The sequence below is a fragment of the Triticum aestivum genome, chromosome 4B (genome assembly GCF_018294505.1).
Source record: "Triticum aestivum cultivar Chinese Spring chromosome 4B, IWGSC CS RefSeq v2.1, whole genome shotgun sequence".
Lineage (NCBI taxonomy): Eukaryota > Viridiplantae > Streptophyta > Magnoliopsida > Poales > Poaceae > Triticum > Triticum aestivum.
This window is the reverse complement of record NC_057804.1, coordinates 428,612,718-428,634,965: the sequence shown is the minus strand read 5'-3', so window position 1 is coordinate 428,634,965 and position 22,248 is coordinate 428,612,718. Positions and strand designations below refer to the sequence as shown.

Here is a 22,248-nt window from a genome sequence, read left to right as displayed (position 1 = left end):
GGTCGGACGTCATTTTTTGCCATTTTAAAACATGTAATTGGAGGTCGGATGTCCTGCAATATAAATTCTGAACCATGCATGGAGGTGCACATGAACTTCTTGCAACAAATCTGGGTTTTTATATACTTTGAACTTCTCTGTTATTTTAATTTCAACTTCTTAGTCATATTATTAGAAAGGAAATATGTTTTTTAAATAAACATCAATTTTTTTGTAAATTGAACTTCATAGTTTTATTTTCCATAGAGAACGGAAAGAATTTGAGTTTCCCGTATACATCAAACTACTGCTCTTTTTTAATTTCAACTTCGTTATTTTTATTCTTTAGTAACAAGGAAAATCTGTGTTTTTTATTTCTTTTTAATTTGAACTTCTCTATTTCTGTAATTTGGACTTCTTGGTTCATTTCTTTCAGTGACGACAAAATCCTAGTTTTGTAATGAATATTGAACAGGTCCGTTATTTAAATTTGAACTTCTAGAGTTTTTTTAGAAATGGTGATAACACCATTTTTTATGATATTTTGAACTTCTTTATGTTTAAAATTTGAACTTTTTATATTTTTTATTCGAAACGATGAAATATCCGGCTCTCTTATTTTTGTATTATTGTGTTATTTTTGTCTGAACTTCTTATGTTCTTCCCATCAATAAATTCAGATTTTACATTTTTTATACATCGAACTATTGCATTACTTTATTTTGAACTTCTTGTTTCTATTCTTAAATAGTGAGGAAAATCATAGTTTTTATAATCATCAAACTTCTCCATATTTTTAACTTGGACTTCTTGGTTTTATTTCTTAGTAATAAGAAAAATCCTACTTTGTAATGAACATCAAACCACTCCATTATTTTAATTTTTGAAATTATGTGTGATTTAAATAGGGAGAATAACTTTTTTAGTTTTTAAACTTTTTTCTATTATATTAATTTGAGCCTATTGGATTTTTTATAAATGATCTATTATTTTAATTTCAACACATTGGGTTTTATTTTTTAGAAACAGGTTTTTTATTTGACTTTTCATTTATGTTTATAACTTCATTGTTTTATTCCTGGACTCTCGTGTTAGCACTGATTGAACTGCGTCATGTTTTTAATTTTATAGATTTTTACATCAAAGACATACTGAATGTCGTATTATTTTTTCCATGAACTCTCGTGGTTTATACGAATTAAATGAAATTAAAAAATTACAAAATTAAATAGGCCCGGTTCCCTATAGGCATAAGAATACACTGCTAGAAAAAGGCCTACTAATGGCGCACCAGTTTTGACTACTAATGGCGTTTTCAATTTTTTTTTCAGAAATTTTCAAAAAAAAATCGTTTTTTTCTTAATCTCGGGTCAATATGCTTAAACTCAAGTCAAATCGCACTCCATGGTCAAACTTCCTGAAAGGTCACCCATCCTTACAGTACTCCAGCACAAGCACACTTAACTTCAGAGTTCTATCCAACCCCAGCAACAGCTCACTTCACATGCACTTGTTGATATATCTAGCATATCAATCCTATTATACCTTGTTGATGTCTAAGACTTTGTTCATGTTCATGACTATGATGAAATTTTGAAAAATATTTCAAACTTCCCGATCATATTACGTATCATTTTTTGAAAAACAATTCAAAAAAAAATTCAAAACCAATTTTTTTTTCTGTTACTAGTGGCACACCACATCCACGGTGCGCCACTAGTAATTTTGAATTTTTTTTGCCTCTAGATCTTGAAAGCCCCGTAACTTTTTTTCTGTTAGGTTTTTGGGGATTTTGAAAATGTTTAACAAGGTTCCCCCAGTTAAATTTGGATGTAACTTTTTGAGTAGATGATTTTTCATATAAAAAACTTTTTAATCCGAGTTCGTATGCAAAAGTTATGGCCATTTTACAAATTTCCAGAGAGATTTTGCAGATAAAGTCAAAATTCATATTTGTAAATTTTCCGAACAACTAGACCACATATCACATGGGAAACTTATTTTCTTTTATTTTTTTTGACATTTTTATCATTTTCTTTTATTATTTTTAAAACTGAAAAGGCGGTCCACGGGAGGGGGGGTGCATTCGGAAACTTTTGGGCCAAGTTAGTAATGGCGCACCGTGGGGTGGTGCGCCATTACTAGTTAAACTAGTAATGGTGCACCACACCCACGGTGCGCCATTACTAGTTTTGAAAAAAAAAAGAAATTTTTTTTTTGAAAAAAACTTAGTAATGGCGCACTAGTGGACAATGCGCCATTACTAGTTAAAACTACTAATGGCGCACTGTCCACCGGTGCGCCATTACTAACAAATTTTTATTTATTTTATTTTTATTTTTTTTCAAAACTACTAATGGCGCACGGTGGGTGTGGTGCGCCATTACTATGTCAACTAGTAATGGCGCACCACTCCCACGGTGCGCCATTAGTAGTTTTGAAAAAATTAAAAAAAAATTTACTAATGGCGTACCATGGGATGTGGTGCGCCATTAGTATTTGCACACTAATGGCACACCAACACATGGTGCGTCATTAGTATTTAGTAATGACGCACCACATGTACAGTGCGTCATTAGTGTCCATCCCATCTATAGCCCTTTTCCTAGTAGTGACAAAAAAAGAACAACAAATCAGAAGAATACCTAAGCAAAATTTGTGTTTATATTTTTCTAGCTTTGTACAAAAGTAATATTCTTATTTTGGGGCGTAAACACGAACACTTATGGTGCAGACGAGCTGGCTAAAAACTATGAAACTCTCTTCATTTTGTGTGTGCACAGCACGCATGTGCACTGGTTTATGCATGCACCCGCACGCACACACCGGTAAACCACTAGTACAATGCACGCACTCACCACTAACACACAGACAGAAAAGAACTATAGACAGCCACACATTTTTAAATGAAAAATTACTATGTACAAACTTTTTATTGTGTGGAGAAATACACACATACACATCTTTGTATCCTCATAGGAGCATCTGAACAAACATGTACTCCCTCCGTTCCTAAATATTTGTCTTTCTAGACATTTCAAATAACTTCTACATACGGATGTATGTAGACATATTTTAGAGCGTAGATTCACTCATTTTGCTCTGTATGTAGTCACTTGTTGAAATGCCTAGAAAGACAAGTATTTAGGAACAGAGGGAGTAGTAGTCATTAGCACATCACAAATCTGAAGGATCCAAAAGTGCATGTGGACGGCAAAGGCAAAAATGGCTGGAACCGACCCGGGCACAAGCCAACAACACTGGCAATAGGGCGTCGGTGGCACGAACGGTACGCACACCAGGAGTGCCAGCCACAGGACGCGCCAGCAGCGAGAGCAATAGCTGTGAGGATTTGTGGTGACAACGAATAGAAGTGCATTATCACAACCATAGAAAAATCCCTATCACATGGCCCTGCAAAATATACACGGTTATAGTCATGTTTAAAAACTTCAGAAAATCAACAAACTGAACTTCTAGAGGGCCAGATTCTGACCTTTTTGTTTGTTTCGCCGTTCTTTTTTGGCAACTGTTTGTTTCGCCGTTGATGACCGATAATTGAAGAGAGCCAGATGCGGCCCTGCAGCTTGACGAATATTGGGCGACCACAATGGTAGAAAAGCAGAACTGATGGATGGCTGGCTGGATGATGAACAACCATCAGACACCAGTGCATTTGAGCAGTGTCCTGCAGCTTGGAGCGAGCGCACAGAGAGCTTCTACTGAACTGAACTTGATTCTATCAATGGTTTCATCTATCTATCTCTGGTGGATGCAGTTACAAAAGAATAGCGCAGAGCTTCTTATTCAGAGAACAACAAATATGGATGCAATCGTACACACATGGAGGATCAATTGCCATGTACTGATCAACCACAAAAGCTCATACTGTATCATGGATGATCCTAGTAGTATTTTCACTTGGCTACTAACAATGGCAGCAATACCTCTAGTCGTCCGTCCACCACACTTCATGTCCGATTCACAAAAGCAAACCAAAAATAGCATCCCTCGTCGTCGCAGATCCCGGACTACCGTCGATCCTCATTGATGCATTTTCGGATATAAACTGGGAAGGAAACCGACCTGTGAAACTGAAACTAATGTACCAAAAACAACAGTTTTTTTGCGCCTGCATATACAGTTGAACTTCAGACATCAAAATCACTTAGAGAATAGGAATCAACGATTTGATCTGGATACTATACAATTGCAGGGAGCAACAGAAAGGTTGGAGCTTGGAGCGTAGATGTGCTGGGTGGCCAGACGCATGGTGCCTCCAAGCGGAGCGCACAGGTGCGACGCGCGCTCACACGGGCAGAGGTGAACGCCCCGAGGAGGCGAAGTTGAACGGCCTGGCCGCTGCGGTGCCGGCTGTAGGTGGTGGCGCCAGAAAACAGCTAAAAATAGTCTTCTCGAACTACCATCTTCATTTTTCTTAAACTGCAAAATTTTGTGCAGGAATATGGCGAACTCACGGTTTGTGCCATGCAGTCCATCGCGAGCAGAGGAAGATGGAGGGAGATGGCGGAGGCCGGCGCTCAGTAGTTGTGGAGGGGCCATGGCCGGGGCTAGTAGAAGGGGAGGACGAAGGCCGGTAGGAAGTGCGCCGGGCCCACACCGATGGGGTGCTGCCGTTGTCGGCGACAGCGCATTGGGGATGATGGCGCGCATCCACATGCAGGGCGGCGGTACCGGCAGCAGATCATAGGGCGGAGGGGCCGGTGGGGTGACCCGGGCGGCGGGATCCAGCAGTTGGTGGCCGGGATCGCAGTGGCGTCAACGGGATCCGTCAGTTGGTAGTCGGAGACGCAGTGGAGGCGGCGGTTGGTGGCCGAGGCTGTAGTGGCGGCGGCGGGATCGGCTGCGGCGGCGGCATCCGGCGGTTGAGGGCTCGGCCGCGGCGGCGGCATCCGGTGGCTGGAGGTGGGGCTGGCCGTGGCGGCTGTTCGAGGTGGGGGGAGGCGCATCGTGCGGGGGGAGAGGGTGTTTTTTTTCACTCGCTATGAGTTCGGGAACAACCGCATCGCCGCCTATAGGACCGACCGTGATCGGAATAACTATTCTGATCATGGGATCAGAATAGTGCTACTTTCTCTCTTTCTATATATATACTAGCACAAATGCCCGTGCATTGCAACCGAAAAAAAATAGAACACTACGACACGACGGGCATATTCACGACAACATAGACATGGGTATCTCATCCATGACATAATCATCACATAAGCACCGGGCTGTACATCTCCACTACGTGATGAGATCAGACATCCCTGGCATGCCCTTACCCTAAGGCCCTATACAATGGAAGGTGCTTAGAGAAATGCTTAGAAAAATAAATCAGACTTTTCTTAAGCACCGGTGCTTATTTGTACAGGACTAAGCGTCTATCCTGTACAAATAAGTACCGGTGCTTAAGAAAAGTCTGGTTTATTTTTTAAGCACCTCCTCTAAGCACTTTCCATTGTACAAGGCCTAATAAGCATAGCTCAAGAACCCTCTCCGCCTGTCCATGTCCTCAATTTCAACACGCCTTTTATCCCCCAACGATGGCTTACGGATGTCACATAACAATTATGATAAATTATTTAGAGTCCTGTATTTACAACCCATCTCACATCAAAATGATATAGGAAGATGTAAAAAAACATCCTTTGAAAAATATTGCCTAGATTGTTATGCTGTTTAGAATCATTATAAAAAAGTTTATAAAGTAAGTAAAGTTGAATTAGCAAGTTGGATGGAAATTGTACACATTTGGCATAAAGAATGTCAGAAGACCAGAAAAATTATATTTTATGTACATTTTACACTATGTTTTTATGTTTGAAATTTGCGTAACATAAAATATTTTTTACGGGGTTATATATTTTTTTACGTTCTCCTTTTATGTCTGAAATAAGATAAAATTTACGGAACATAAAATTACGGTGCATTCATGTTAAAATAGAGGGGGGTGAAGAATAACTATTCCTCACCCAGGATGACGAATAGCGCGACCCTATCAAACAAATTATACACTGTAATTTGAAGTACAGATTAGGCTGATGCATCAAATATGATGTACATCTAAAGTCTGAATTGTTCCATAGCCCAAGACAAATTGTCAATCATGAACCCTACGAAACAGGATCAAGGAGTCAATATTGAACGTCAAAATCGAAAGATGAAACATTATGGTACATACGTGTAGCTCTGGGGCCATGTTATAGTACATACGTGTAGCTTTGGGGCTTTGTTGGCTGCTGGGTAGCATCACATGAAGCCACTCAGCAGCCAACAAACCAAATTGATCTGTCAGAAGTAGATCCCAGACGAATCAGCATCACCTGTAAATCAAACCGGGGGTTTCTTCCACAAAGTGTATAAGTCACAGCACTGAAATCGCACACACTCCACAATGTTAGTACCAGAATCTCGTGCATCCATATTTTGCGGAGGCGGCGAGGTGATCGTCCATGGCTAGCCGTCAATGGCATCTAGTGCGTGACTGCGTCCACGGCAAGTCGTTTCGACGACCATGACAGCAACATCCTCATTCCCCGACTTCTCTCGGGCACCATCATCGGTGGACGATGAGAAGGACCAACACTTCACGGCCTAGCTGCAGAACTTGAGGTCATGGCCGAAAGCGCTTGCAGGGAACCGGCTGAGCATGGATATTATAGACCTGGGAACACAAAATCCATATCTTAGTTCATATAGCATGTAAAATATCTTTGCTTGGTTGTAGCTTTGACCAAATCACCAGAAGAATGGGCGCCAGATTGCAGCGTGAGTGCAGATTAGCATTTATTTAAGGTGCCATTATGTTGGCCTTTGAAGGTATGGTTTGATAGGATTTCAGTTTGAGAATTCTACAAAAATATACTACTATCTTAAATCCCATTGTTATCCCTCAAAAAAAATCTCAGTGTAATGAAAATCTATATAAGAAAAGCTATGCATCTAGGAACATGCAGCGTCCCTTCTGAATAATTATTAGATCACTAAACTGTTAACAGAAGGATGTAAGTGCACAGAGACATGATCAACAATTGAAAAAGCAAATGTGCACATAGCAAATAACCTTATATAGTTAGACTATAAACAAAGAGAATCTGGAACAAAACGATTCACAAAATGTACAAAAACTTAACTCTACAGCCTCCGGTGCAGGCTACAAAAACATAAAATCCCGATGTTCTATTCGTGAAAATGCCCGTGTGTTGTAGTAGTCCGTGAAGGAAAAGAATATGTCCTGCATTTTGGCAGCTTCCTGCAGAAGTACGAGTAAGAGATAGGCCACGCAAATACATGTTTCACTGCCACCCATACAGTAGACTCCACCGGAACATGGCACGGCCTAGTTTAACAATGACGCAAGATTTTAGCAGATCAGTGGTCGGGATGGGCGGGAGTAGTAGCCAGGGATTACAGAGGCTAAGTGTATTTGTCGACATACTGTGAGTTACCATTTTCCGACAGTGTGGAGGAAGATGAAGCCGCGGAGCTTGAGATGGATTGCAAAATAGTGATTGAATATCTAAACTCTGATGTGCTAAACTCGGATGTGCCCACTCTTGCTCCCTGCTACGGAGTGACCCAAGATATAAAGGCGGCCCTGTCTTGCTTTCCTTCGTTCGAAGTTGTATTTACAGGAAGGAGGAGTCTTGTTAGATTTAACACAAAACTTGGGAAAGATCTGAAGGATTATGTCATTCAAATAACAGGTGAGGGAAACACACCAATAATATACAGGCAGCATAAACATATAGATGAACTATAGCTCTATATAGAAACCATTGCTTTTCGACATACAAAATGGTAGGTACAAAATGAGATGAGCAAGGAAGGTTGGTACAAATACACAAATGCAGTTTCTAAAATTACTGTAATAATGAACATATAGATTAATAATTAAGTAGGAGGACATTTGTGTAGTTCTTTTCTGTTCTGAGGGCTAATGCTCATTTCTAGAGGAAAATAATATCAGATTTCTAACTGAACTATAATCCCATGTAGGTATGGTTGTAGAAAAAAGAACATATTACACATCAATGTAATCCCTTCCTCCTCACAGAACTAAACAAAAGAACACACAGGAGTAAAATTATAATAACTGAATAAAAAAACACACAGGACTGATTTAAATTATGAATTGGACAGAAACTTTTTCATGGTTGCCTAGCAAATGAAAACAACATCTTATCATATATTGGGTCTTGAACGGAATCAAATACATGGTCAGAGTGTTCCTGAGATTGATGGTTTTTGAACTCCGTTCCTTAACAACATTGCCCCTGCTTGCTTACTGATGGATCAGATAGACAACCAAATCCTAAGTTTTTTTTACTTTCACTTTGCAATTTAATATATGCAGCAGGACACTATGGTACTACAATTTTCATTAAAGTAGCTACAAAAGGCCCCTAGTCAACATATTAACATCATGAGAAATGTTTCTGAATGCCTGAAATGTTACAGTGTGGCAAACAATTCTGAATTGTAGTTGCCTGAAACTGACATGTTTCTGTGAACATCTCAAACCTGGTGGACTTTTGCCTGAAACTGACATGTTTCTGTGAACATCTCAAACCTGGTGGACTTGATGCCTAAGATATTTTCAATACAAATTGGTTCATTTTCTTTTATAAACTCAGGTTCAAAACTATCGCTTCTTAACAGCGTTTTCTGTACTTGTTCACTGCCAAATTATTCAGTATATTGTCAACTGAAAATAGGATAAACATCTGTGATTGCTGCCTGCAGTCAGTTTTCCTTAAGAAAGAAGAAATGATATAGAATTTTGGTCTATTGAGCTTTCTTCTTTATGAAAAAGGGGCATCTTTGAGAAAAAAATAGTAATAGCATTCATCATCTAGTAGGGATGAATGACACGGGTGCCTTTAATATTCTTACTTGCGGATTTCTATGATGATTTAAAGTTTCAGATTTTAGAAAGTACTCCCTCTGTAAACTAATATAAGAGTGTTTAGATCACTAAAATAGTGATCTAAACACTCTTATATTAGTTTACGGAGGAAGTACGAACGAGACAAAACTTTAAATATTTAATTTTTATGACTTTTTTGTTTGATGAAACTAGTAGAAAATATATTCTATATAAGTGGGAACAAGTCCAGAATGAGGCCCGTAAGAAACTATTTCCTGTGCCTATATAAGTGCGGACGTATGCAATTATAACTATTACCGAATGGCAAAAATCTGGCACAAGAATACCACATTATTGAGGGTTCAGATATAAGCATATGAGATAGATCATCCAAATTTGTGAACAAATACTTCTGGTGAGCTTAGAATCAATTAAGCTATTGAGATCGATATTGTAGTGTCAAGATTTTAACAGAGAAAGCATCATTGTACTGGTAATGAAGGGGGAAAGGCATAAAAACAACACCTATAGAAGGATTAATGGAACCTGACTACTGGTCCCTTCTTTTGTTTTTCATGATTGCATAAGCTTAAGTACTTGAGCTATCTAAAAAAAACTAAAACTACTTACGAATCCCCTGCACCTCTATCAAGATAAATCGTACTATAGGTGTTGGCATCTATGATCGTTCCCCTAGTCATATTCTGCAACTCCAATCACATATATAAGATAAGCTTTCTGTTCACATACTAACAGAAGTGTAGCTTCTATGAATCTACTTCAAGCACTACAGACTTGAATCAACTTCTAGACTTGAATCAACTTTCAGAACTGAATTAACGAGCACAAGATCAAGAGAGTGATCTAATCGCTCTTATATTTCTTTACGAAGGGAGTAGTAGTTGATGACAAATGCAAAATTCTTGATGAAGACTGTTGCCACTTCTGTACCAATTTTTTGTGAACCTCTTCAAGCTGTTATAATATGAAGATTTACTATATATATTTTCACAGCCAACCAATTATGTATACCTTTAGCCAATTAACTAGAGATTTAGAGTGAAACCATATAAGATTGTTCTGAACCACTCATGCAAACCTCCAGCCAATTAAGTACCGAGATTTAGAGTGGAACCATATAGCACTGGTATTTGTCATACAACAACTGTTCTTCCTAGATAAAATTCAGCTAGCTTTATCACCTTTGATTGCTACTTCCAAAATAGTCAATTAAATTACCTCTCTGCCATCACCATGATATTAGTTTAACTTTTCTTATATTTTTTGACATACAGTAGCTGTTTTTCCTAGATACAAATTTAGCTAGACTTATCACATTTGATCGCTACTTCTAATTATTGTTTTTCTTGAGGAACATCCTGTATGAGGACAGGAGGGTGTTTTAGGCATTGACTCGTTCAGAGCTTAAGTAGTAGTTGATGACAGATGCAAATTTATTACACTGTAGTACGTACCTCAGTCCACAGGTAGATGAGGTTCCGGCGGACATCGGAGTACGTGCAGACGGATTTCCGGTGAAGTCCACGGTGTGTAAAGCGATGTCGGAAACTTGTGACACGACGATGATCCAAATAACTGCAGATTATTGCAGAGTTAGAACACACAAAATTATTTAACCTTGCAATTAGAATACAAAGGGTTCAGTGATGTCTTTTTTCCTTGATGACAGATGCAAATCATCTGGATATGAATTGCGTAGTATTTATTATTAGGTTTAGATACATTGATTGATGGGACTGTAGCAATAACAAAAACCTTCAGTAGCAAGATACATCTTTGTTCTCTATCTAAATGTGCAACAATCAGTAGCAGCATACATCATACGATAAACACCATACATGATACATCTATGTAAATGTGAAGCAATCAACACTTCTCTCTATGCCTTCTCTCTCTCTCTCTCTCTCTCCCCTTCACATATCTCTTTTTTTATCCACAAGAGCATATCAGTAGTCGTTGGACCCTGTCTCTCATCTCTGCTCTCTCTCCCTCTCTCTAGCAGTAGCGGCCAGTAGCAGTTCCATCAATCCCTCTATCTAAATGTGTAGCAATCATCGTCTCTCTCTCTCTGCTCTCTCAATCTCTCATCTCTCTGCTCTCTCTCATCCTCAACTATCTCACCAGCAACAGCGTCCAGCATGCCCTCTGCTCTGTCCCTAGAGCAAGAAATCCTCACCAACCAGGTTCAACCAAGGCTGCAGCACCACCCCTGTATCCACCGCAGAAGTGACCTATCCCCTATGCAGCACCAAGAGAAGGGGGGGCTGATCGAAATCAATCACACACACACACACACACACACACACACACACACACACACAGAGAGAGAGAGAGAGAGAGAGATGAGGGGGAGGAGATCCAACAGGGAGGCGAGAAGGGTGACGGGCAACACCGAGACGCGCTTCTGTTCCAAATCCTAGGAGGAAGATGGAGGCGGGGGAGGCCAAGAAGGAAGGAGGGACGAACCTGGGGCCGCCGGAGACGCGCTGGCGAAGCCCTGCCCGAAACCCTAGCCACAGGAGTGGGGTTGCAAGCAGGCGGTAGAGGACGGGAGCAGAGAATCTGGCCGGAGGGGAGGGAGGCCTGGACCGTGGGGAGCTCGGGGGCGTGTTGCGCGTCGCCAGAGGTCGCCGGAAGCGGCCGACGTGGGTGGTGGCGGCGGCGATGACTCCATGGGCGAGAGGGAGAGGAGGCGAGCCCGTGCTCCTTCTGTGGTCTTTTTTTTTCTTCACAAATCTGCTCGGACCGCGGGTTGAATACACCAAATGACAGGGTGTTTTCTGCAAAAATGAAACATTTTCCCAGAGTCACTTAAAAATGGACTATGGGTTTAGTTCGCAAAAACTGAAGGACTTTTCTAAAAAAGCGACGACGACGTACGACCATAAACCGTAGCTGCTTTATTATTATTAGGGAAAGATATTGATGTTCTAAGAACTAGCAAAGTGGCCCGCTCGATGCGCTGGCTAGAACTTTAGCAAATTTAACAATATGATTTTTTTTATTTCTTCTAAAAATACATTTGGGACCAAATGTGTTGGTATTTACAAATACAAGGCCTCTTTTTTACCAAATGCAAGAGTATGTAACAAAGGTTGGTCAAAATAAATCAATATTCGACATCTTTGTCGGTTCATCGTGAAGTAGTGATTTTGAGCATAAGTGGAATTCCTTCTTCATATGTTGGAAATATCAAAATGGCATGTTCGCGTTGAATCATTCGTGAGCCACATGTGGCCGGGTGATCATGCTTTTAGTGCGGGTGTGGCTCATCATAAAATGCGAGCTTATGTTTCCGAACAGGCACGTCGAACCATAGTAACTTTGTACATGTTGAAAATATAATTCATTTTTGGGAGTACCATTGGCACCGGAATTTTTTATAGTACTCCGTTTCTAAATATTTGTCTTTCTAGACATTTCAACAAGTGACTACATACAGAGCAAAATTAGTGAATCTACACTCTAAAATATGTCTACATACATCTGTATGTGGTAGTCCATTTGAAATGTCTAGAAAGTCAAATATTTAGGAACGGAGGGAGTATATGACTGTGTAATCTATGTTTGCATGAAAAATTATATCTAAATGCACGTATATGCACTATAATTTTGTGTAAATCATACCTAGTTAGTAGTTTTTTTTCTATTAAAAAATGAACTTTTTGTATTCTAAAAAATTGAATCATAGCCCAACATGCTCAAGCAAATGCGCACAGTGCGCACACATCTTCTCTCACTATGCTTCGGAAATAAAGGAAATTTTCTCTCTGACTCACACCTTCACACGCTGACATGTGTTCCCGATGCCCCGATCCCCTTTCTCCTGTCCTTCTCCTCTCCGCTTACTCCAGATTTGCTGCCACCGGATGAGGTCCGGCTTGTACCGCTGGTAAATCCTAAGCTCCCATGAGTTTCCCTTGATTTGTTGCCCTTAGCGGCTGAGCCTGCTCATCCTCAGCTGTAGGCACCCCCGCAACTCGAATCACTGGTGCGGCCACAGGGTAACCGGCGGCTGGTTTGGCTCCTCGTATGCCTCCTCTATTTCCTGGGCCGGTAACAGATGTGTAGCAGGGCCCGAGAAACCGCTGCGCAAGGAGGGAGGCGAGATCGTCGATCTGTACATTGTCGTTACTAGTATAAATGCTCGTGCGTTGCACCGGGCAAAAAAAAGGCACAATCTGCTTCATGTGCCATTATGCATCATTTTTATGTCCAATTTTCCAACATAATAGTATGCTGGCTAACTTAAACCTAAATGAAGTAATCATTTCCTGTACAACACAAAGAATTATTAGTAAATTATTTAAAAAATAACATACTTTTTGGGAAATTAACATACTTTTTAATTTTAAAAAGATATATACCTGTGTAATTGGGTAAGATAGTGCACATCCGGTGAAATATTCCATAAATTTGATCATAAACAAACCACATGAAGAACTGTCTGTTTGAATTGCCTTTTGTAATTGTTCTGTGATCTTCCATTCAGTGAGATCAACGTCTTTCCAATTGTCTTTTACCAAGTTTTGACTTTTAAGAAGGTCCAAATGAAATTGTACTCCTCGTAGCTAAAAATAAAATAATGGTTAGAAATGATACACATTAGCGAAGTATATTAAAAATGGTTTTGTAACTAACCGTATGAGCGAGATCATCACGGTCAAAGTCCCAGCACAATGAGTCCAGTACTTGAACCTCACGTTTTTTTGTATTCACAACAGCTAAATACCAATGTGTGTTGTTGGCATTTATTGGAAGTTTAATCTGTAATAAAAATAATTAGGAAAATAATAGATGAAAATGTATGAAACATAGAACATGTAAATTATGAATATGGATATTACCATGTCATGTTGCATATATTCGACGACAGTCTCTGTCATGAAGGCACTATCTTTTTGTATTCCAAGTTCGCCATCTCGTTTAAATAGTGAGGTAACAAATGGACTCTCAAAATATACTTTATTATCATTCTGGAGATGTATTTGGTCCTTTATACAACATATATATGCATTGATCACCTATAATTTTGAAATTTAAAAATACATTACTAATAGATATAAGTGATTAGAATATTTTTCCAGTTTGAGTAAGGGTACTTACATCATCATTTATCCACTCCTTTTCATTTAGCAGGCACATCAATTGATTTTGCAAGACACAACTTCCATCTATCTCCACGAGCAATTGTTTACTCAAAGATGATTCTATTGCTATATGAGCACATAGATCATGGTCGGTCAATGTATAGTCTGCATAAAATAATTTTTTTTAAGAATATATAAAATACGAAAGTATACATAATAAATAAATAAATACCTTGTGGGAGATAATCATATGTCTCATCAACTTTGATCCCTTTATTTGGATCTGGTTCCTTGACATCATGTAATATTAAAACAGGAGTTAATGTCGAGCTAGAAGGTGATGGCAATGGATCATGATCTATCTGATTTTCTGATTCAGGCACAATCGATTCAAAACATTCAGAAACTGGATTAGATGCTGACATAGTTGGTGACATTGGTGATGACTCCAAAACACCTGATTCAGAAATTTTTGCTTTTTTTGAAGGTCGGTTATCGAAATCCTCTGGAATGTTCATTTCGGAGGTGTCATCTGTTTTCTGCAGTTACAACATAAATAAACTGCTTTAGAAAACCCACTTAGGGTATATATAAAGGTAGATGCAGTTGTTGAGTGCTGAACTAAATTGACTTGCTCTATTTAACAACAACAAATGTTCACAGCAGCAACATATATCAAAATATGCAATTTGCAGGGGGAAACTTACAGTGTGCATGTTGCTATCATCAAGTGTTACTGGTGGCATGTCCGAGAGCCGAATCTCCTTGGCCTCCACCCGAGTTCTATCAGGCATCTTTGGGACCTGCAAGTACACACACAACAGAGACATCAAAACCAATTATCCTACATGCAGGTCTATAAAAAATGCATTATCGTTAGAATAAAGAGATAAGCCTGAATATCCAAAGAACTCGACATGACGTCATGATAGCAGTTTCACATCAGTGCTTGCAAACAAACAAGAAACCTATTGATGTATCTTACTATGCTAGCAACAATCCCATAGGCATTTGCCTGTTTAGCAAACCGATACTTAAAAGTAGGCTAATTATCAGTGACTCCTCAATCCTAACCATCAACTCCCCAATTAATTGGCAACCGTTTGTTAAATAGGAATTACCCTGATGCATGCTAATTAAAATCTGAAAACTCTGAACTACTGTGCCAAAAGCAACTCCCTAATTAATACTGAACCTGAGAACACATTCATTTGATAGTAACCTCTGAATTAACTCATCTGGGTAATCAGAAAACATTGTAATTTGAAAGAAGTAACACCAGTGGTCGACGCCTCACAAGCACCATAAAACAACTACTGTCAGAAAGAACACAGGCACCACAAGTTCAGCAAATTTTCCAGCCTCTACATGATTTCTATTGCATTGTCTCAGCCCATGATCTCTAGTGTACACCACAAGTTCAGCAAATTTTCCAGACATGATTTCTATTGTTAATTATATAGGATTTGTGGAATATTGACATGTATTATCTTCTGCATTAATGTGCGTCTGCGTGTGTCACAGAAATAATAATCGGAGAGAATTAAAATAACAATTCGATAAGAAAAAGATTGGGTAAACTTGACAGCTGGGGTCCATGGTAGAATGAGAACCGTGTAACTAAGAAATATGGCTCAAGTACCACTTTCAGATACCTGTATGGCCAATAGTTGTCAAATCTTACTACCTTATCTAACAATCAATACATATACAATCTGGAAGTTAAATATATGGAAAAACATCTGTAATTTAAGCTATATGTAAACATCAAAGGGAACTGTATGTATTTTGTGGTGTTGCTGGAGAGGATGTTCAGTGGCAGACCACCCCAATTACTGGTAGGCTTTCAGTCCCTACAGCACACAATCAAGTCAAGAGGAGTGCTCATGGATGCATGTCACGATTTTTATTCTTGAAAAAAATGTTATGAAGCATGGACAATAAAGTAGGGAACGCGGCGCCACCATGAGGATGCAGTTCCTTCAGTTGTCAGGCCCACCAATGCAAAATCTGCTTCAATCTATACTAAGCAAACAGTACACTGCCGAATCAAACATCGTCACATTTATTCAGTAATTGGCCTAGAAGATATATGCTAGATTGCAGCATAATCTCTAGTGTATTTGCCAACATCATGTCCAGCCACAGTGCATGTAAAAAATCAAACAATACAGAAAACAACCTACTGCTCAGTTACCATCTCTCTAAATAAATCTCTGAAGAACAAAAGCTTGAGGGAAGGGGCAACAACAGGGCAGTTCCTTCAGTTGTCAGCCCCACCAATGCATAAGCTGCTTCAATCTATACTAAGCAATCAGTACACTGCCGAATCAACCATGGTCAGATTTATTCAGTAATTGGCCTAGAAGATATACACTGCCAACATCATGTCCAGCCACAGTGCATGCAAAAAATCAAACAATATAGATACTCTGAACACACAAAAGCTTGAGGGAAGGGGCAACAGCAGGGCTGTTTTTGAGGGGGTCGAGGCATCACATACCTGTGTTGTAGCCACCGTTGGACTCAGAGTGCTTCTCTGGACCAAGAATTCCGGCGAACACGGTGCCGGTTCCTCCGGCGTACTCAAAGGCGAACTCGGTGCCGGTTCCTTCGGCGTACTCAAAGGCGAACTCGGTGCCTGTTCCTCCAGCGTACTCAAAGGCGACATGATGCGGAGCATAAGCGACGGTGCACTACTCGCTGGTGGCGCTGGCCTGGTTCATGATTCGGGCCATGAACAATTCAACTTATAGCAGCGAACTCCAATCCGGGTCGGGACGGTTTCTTTGTTTGAGAAGGAGACCTGAGCAGGAGTTTGAGAAGGACAAGGGAGCAGGATTTCCGTCAGAAATTCAAATAAAACACGGGAGCAAAAATTCGTCAGGGACTCCATCCTCCCGCGCGAGGCGCCACCCGAGCCGCCTTCCGCCCCTTACCGCTGGCGACGGCGAGCGCGGAGCTGGCCTTGACGGCGAGGGCGGCCATCTCCTGCCCGGAGAGCGGCCGGGGAGCATGGACATGGGCAGCGCGAAGTAGAGCCACCCGGGCTGCAGCGCCTCCTCGGCCGCCAGCGCACGGGCGGGCGCGTCGAAGCGGAGCTCGCGAAGTAGAGCCACACGGGCTGCAGCGCCTCCTCGGCCGCCAACGCACGGGCGGGCGCGTCGAAGCGGAGCTCGTCGGCGCTGCACAGGAAGCTCGACGCGCTGGCGGCGTCCCCCAGCGCCTCGCCCGCCATGACGGGCGCCGCGAACTGCACCAAAGAGCCGTCTGGGCCGACCACCTTCGCCGTGGCCACACGCCGGCGACGGCCGTCGACGGCGCACGACGGAATGGGCGTAGCCGCCGCTGTTGCCGCAGGAGGAATGGATAAGATGACGGGAGGACAGCGAGTGAAATTCAAATGAGTACAGGGGTTTTTTTGCAAAATGAAACGTTATATAGAGACCCATACTAAAACAGGGACTGCGGGTTGATTTTTTATAAACCGAGGGGCTTTTTCGCAAAACGCCAGCGACGACGGACGACCAAAAGCACTCCGTGCTTTATTAGTAGGGAAAGATTGTCGGCGTTCGTGCAGGTGATGTGGGCGTGGAGCTCGTCTCCCGCAGCCAGCATGGAAACAGCTTGAGTATGAGGATCCTGGCAACGTTGTCGTCCCCAAGCACGCGAGCCAGACGCCTCATCGCTGTTCCCACTCGAGGCGGCCGAGTTGTGGTTATCCTGGACAACAGCAGCATTCTTCGACCTACAGGTCCCTTTTTTCCCTTTTCATGTCTCTTTCATATTATTCTTTTTGCTTAACCTTTTCTTATGCGTGTACGATTGTAGCAAACTACCAATATAATTAATTAATGTCCGACATGTAACTAATTATAATAAAATCATAAGTTTAACAAAACATCATTCTCCTAACCTTTCATTAAGTAGTATCGTAACAGAACAAAAGTTTCTTTTACAATAGTTCTCCAAGACCATGGTTTTGATCTAATGCTAGAAAAATACATAACAAACGTTAAGAAATTGAGGGTTTGCGTTAGGTTGACGAAGTATGATGGTGAGTCAGTTGATGTGCTTGGCCAGAAAATCCAGGAGCTCGTTTCTCCACCATGTTGTTGCTTGCTTCACAGACGATTCTTGCTTCGTTATCGTACCCATTGTCTTGTGGTACCAATGGTTGGCACTTCTTGTAGTCCAGCGTATTGGGACTCTAGGAGTCTTGCTGAATACACTGATCAAGTGAGTGTGCTCTATGGCCTTTATTTTGTACCCTAGAATGTCAACCTGACCCGCGGATAAGCGCGAACCTATCAAACCACAAAGGTAATTGCACAATGTTACTATCACTGCTTGTGTTTAACTACATCCCTGAAAATGTTTGAATTAAGGAGAATAACGTGACATTATGACGAATACGGCAATTGGAAATTTTGTACTCCCTCCGTCCAGAAATACTTGTCGAAGATATGCATAAAAATGAATGTATCTACAACTAAAATACATCTAGATACATCCATTCTTCGGACGAGTATTTCCGGACGGAGGGAGTATATTATAAAATCAATCAAGAGTAAGACTGCAGCAGAATTAGTCATGGATTAACGATTAAATAAATCATTTGGTCTCAAATAAACACTACGCCCGTTCATAGGAGTCAGGGCTTAGGTATATGTGTCAAACATATATGCAGCATCAGTGCTTGTTTAAACAGTCGTTTCTCTACAATCGTGTGGAACATATATAGGCTCATTATTAGTGTTTAAGTTTGATTGTGGAGGGATTTGGAAGAGGAGAAGCATGCTTACCTGCGACCTCTTTTGGCACCGGCCCACAAGCATATGTAGTACTACCAGCAAGACGACGAAGCAAGCTAGATTTAATTCCTTCATGATGAAATCCTGCACCTAGCTAACATAACCTATAAGGATCAATTAGCACATACACATGAATTTGAGCTGCACCTGTGTGGATCAATTTTTTCATAGCATACAGCCCAACATGACGACGTCCGTCGTCTTTGACTCATAGCAGTATAGATCAGACAGAAGGGCAAGGAAGATGTAGGCCTAACACCAGTGAACTATGGAGGAGATTTTACTTATCTTCCTCTATCCTCAGCAGTCAGACGACGACATCAACAAAGCAACAGGGCAAGAGCAATTTGGCGGCTCGCCTCTAGGGCAAGGCAAAAGTGTAGCGATATAGACCCATCTTTTTTTAGTTAACCCATCTTTTTTGACAGCCATATAGATCCACCTTTTCAAAAACAAAAATTGCCAAATAAAACATGTTGGTGCTATTACGATTATAATGGCATTGGTAGGTAAATTTTGTTCACTTATATATATATATCCTATTTAATGGCCATGAAACTTTACTCTGTTAAATAAACGGATAGATATTTCTGATTTTTGTAGTAACATATTTCTTATGGTTATCAGTATTGCATTTTGATTAATCACTCATGGTGATCCCGAATTCAACAGGACAATCATGTCCTTTTCCTAACTCAAATCCGGAAGGCTGAAGTCACCTAAACAATGGGTCAGCGTGTACATGAACCATCACATCATAAATTTCTAGTACTGATATATTGTTTTATTTCAAAGAAAATACATATACCAATACAATTAGTCCTAATTGTAATATCTACTTCCAAACCACATATCTTAAATTTCATATTGAGGTAATATGGTCTGAAAAATCATATGCAAGCTGTACAAAGTAAGTAGAGTTAGAACACATCCAAACAAATCTGTAAACAAAGAACACATCCCAACTACACCTACATGGACAACGTGAGATGGAGCATGCTGGAATTAACCACGATGTGTGGTTTCCTGTCCAGCTGTGACATTAAAATAATCAACGATTAGGAGTGTATTTAGGTAGCCTACGTTAGTGTAAATCACTAAATGATTCTTTTGCAATCAAATCCACTCACGTGCATGTTTTGCTTGTGGGTGTTTTTCCATCCGGTAAGATTCCATCAAGTCCTCTTGTACGTCAGTACGTGTGCATCCAGCCAATGTTAGGAAGTAATCAACATGCTTCCGGATTGTGCGTATATACCATCTGATCCATGGCAAAAAAGCATTGGCTGGGCAATCCATCATCCAGCTTCAGAGCTAATAAAAGAATTAACAAAAGTAACCAATGAGACACCACATGGAGCCAGATCAGACATTTGAGCGATGGGATATACATGCATATGTAATTTATCATACGACACCATATTACCTACTCTTACATTATTTGTGTATAAAGCAAACTTGGAATCAAATATGGTAGGTTTTCTTTGATATTTAGATATACATATGTTATGCAAGGTACCTTTTTTTCTGCATAATGTACTTGCACCATTGTCCAGAAGAGTAGGTTTTGGTAAAGTTTGCTTATGTAATGGGATGGCATTGTCCCAAGTGAGGCAGCACGGCCGAGACGTCGTCTTCAACCCCTACTCTCTCTCAACCTGCAAAAAAGTACAAAATTTGAATCCATAATATATCAGTCCAGCAAGAGACAAATAATTAATAGATAATTATGTATGCATAGTTAGCTTAATTAGCGATATTGCACATACATAGAAAATGAAAGAAAACCCCTTTCATGAATTATTTGTAATGGCGAAGGCAGAACTAAAACCGCTAGCTAGTGACAAATAAGTTTCTAACATTAATTGACATTGTTCTGAATAATATTATATGCACCAGTCCAAATGCTAATTGTAAGGAGAACAGAACTAAAACCAATGAAGATGTTTAGGTAACCGCAGATATAGGATCGAAGAATAGAGCACATTCAGCTTGTAGGTGCAGGGCGAAGTAACAAAAAGAGTACATAGCTTACACATAGATTAGTGCTTATACCAGAAATAATAAGGTAGCAGTCCAATGACCGTACGAATATGCTACTGAGCTTCCTTTGCTTGGTCAGCGTATGTGTCTTCTTGCCCGAATCCCTGAGACCTCGCCTCGCTGTTTTGAAGATCCTGACGGCTGTTGGGGGTCTAATACATTATGCATCTGATGTAACTAACCTGATCAACAAAATATAGATTCTTAGTCTACAGCTGAATATATTCGATGGAGATTCTTACAACTGTTGATGGCCTAATACCTACTTGAAATTATCAAAATTTGGACTGCCCACCTATCTCTTACGTATGTTGCATGCATATTGATCTGCAGACAGTACGCATGCCCGGTGATCCTCCTGAGGCTTGAGCCTGCATCCGGCTACTATGGAACAGGGCAAGGTTTACACCTTGGCTTCAGATTCGGTTCTCGTGGATGTACTTTGTAACCACTTTATCCTTTCCCTTCCCTTTCTTTGGAATATATGGATTGATTTATCATGCATCCATGATCCAAAAATTGGACGGGTGCTTACCTTCAAAAAAATGATCAGCACGACGATACGTGAGTCAGATAATGTCGGATCAACTTGCGCTTCAGCCAGAGCCCACGGCTAAGTTAGGCATTCATCTTCCCTTGAGATCTGTACGCCTTTTACCCCGCTACCGATCGTAGTGTAGAAGACGTCAACAACAGAGAGGAGGCATCATGGGAGAGGAGCTATATACGGGTTGACGTTGAGGGTACATGATTAGCCCAAGGAGAGGCTTAATCCATCTCGCCGGCGACTTCATCGCCCGGCTTGGCTGCAGCGAGAGCATGGAGATGATAGATTAGGTGTTATGCGGGCGTGCTATTTTTGCCCTAGGTGCTAGGCTGTTTTTTTAGATCCAATTTGTGGGTATCTTCTTTTGTTAATATTTTTTTGGTTTTTATATAAAATGTGTGGACCCCTTTTTTAACGTGAGGATGTGTATGGACTCTTTTTTATAGGAGGTGTGTGGACTCTTTTTAACGTGAGGAGGTTTATTTTCTTAACATTTTTTCGTATGGAATTGTTTACGAACATCCATCGGTTAATATTGACGGTTGTTTCCAAGGCTACCAGATTAACAGACAGATGTTTCTAATTATTGTGAGATTTTCTAGGTATTTATCTTTTTTCTGATAACACGTAAAGCACTTTTTATATATAACAGATGATCATGATGCCCTCATGACCGTATTTTATCTTCTATCGACACCACTATTTTTAAACTTTGTGAACATATTTTCTGATATCGGCTTTCGCTTGAGGACAAGCGAGGTCTAAGCTTGGGGGAGTTGATACGTCCATTTTGCATCATGCTTTTATATTGATATTTATTGCAATATGGGCTATTACTACGCATTATGACACAATGCTTATGCCTTTTCTCTCTTATTT

The 22,248-nt window shown here is 40.4% G+C and overlaps 2 long non-coding RNA genes across 2 annotated transcripts; both read right to left on the bottom strand.

The window, feature by feature from the left end:
- Positions 1-2,864: 2,864 nt before the first annotated feature.
- On the bottom strand, positions 2,865-5,108 carry LOC123092538 (uncharacterized). Its single transcript, XR_006444719.1, has 2 exons — positions 3,476-5,108; positions 2,865-3,393 (listed from the first exon to the last, which is right to left on the bottom strand). It is a non-coding gene; the product is annotated as an uncharacterized lncRNA (long non-coding RNA).
- A 12,829-nt stretch (positions 5,109-17,937) lies between these two features.
- LOC123094939 (uncharacterized) lies at positions 17,938-21,702 on the bottom strand. Its single transcript, XR_006446049.1, has 5 exons — positions 21,118-21,702; positions 20,835-21,004; positions 20,299-20,437; positions 18,771-20,093; positions 17,938-18,272 (listed from the first exon to the last, which is right to left on the bottom strand). It is a non-coding gene; the product is annotated as an uncharacterized lncRNA (long non-coding RNA).
- Between the last annotated feature and the right edge of the window lie 546 nt (positions 21,703-22,248).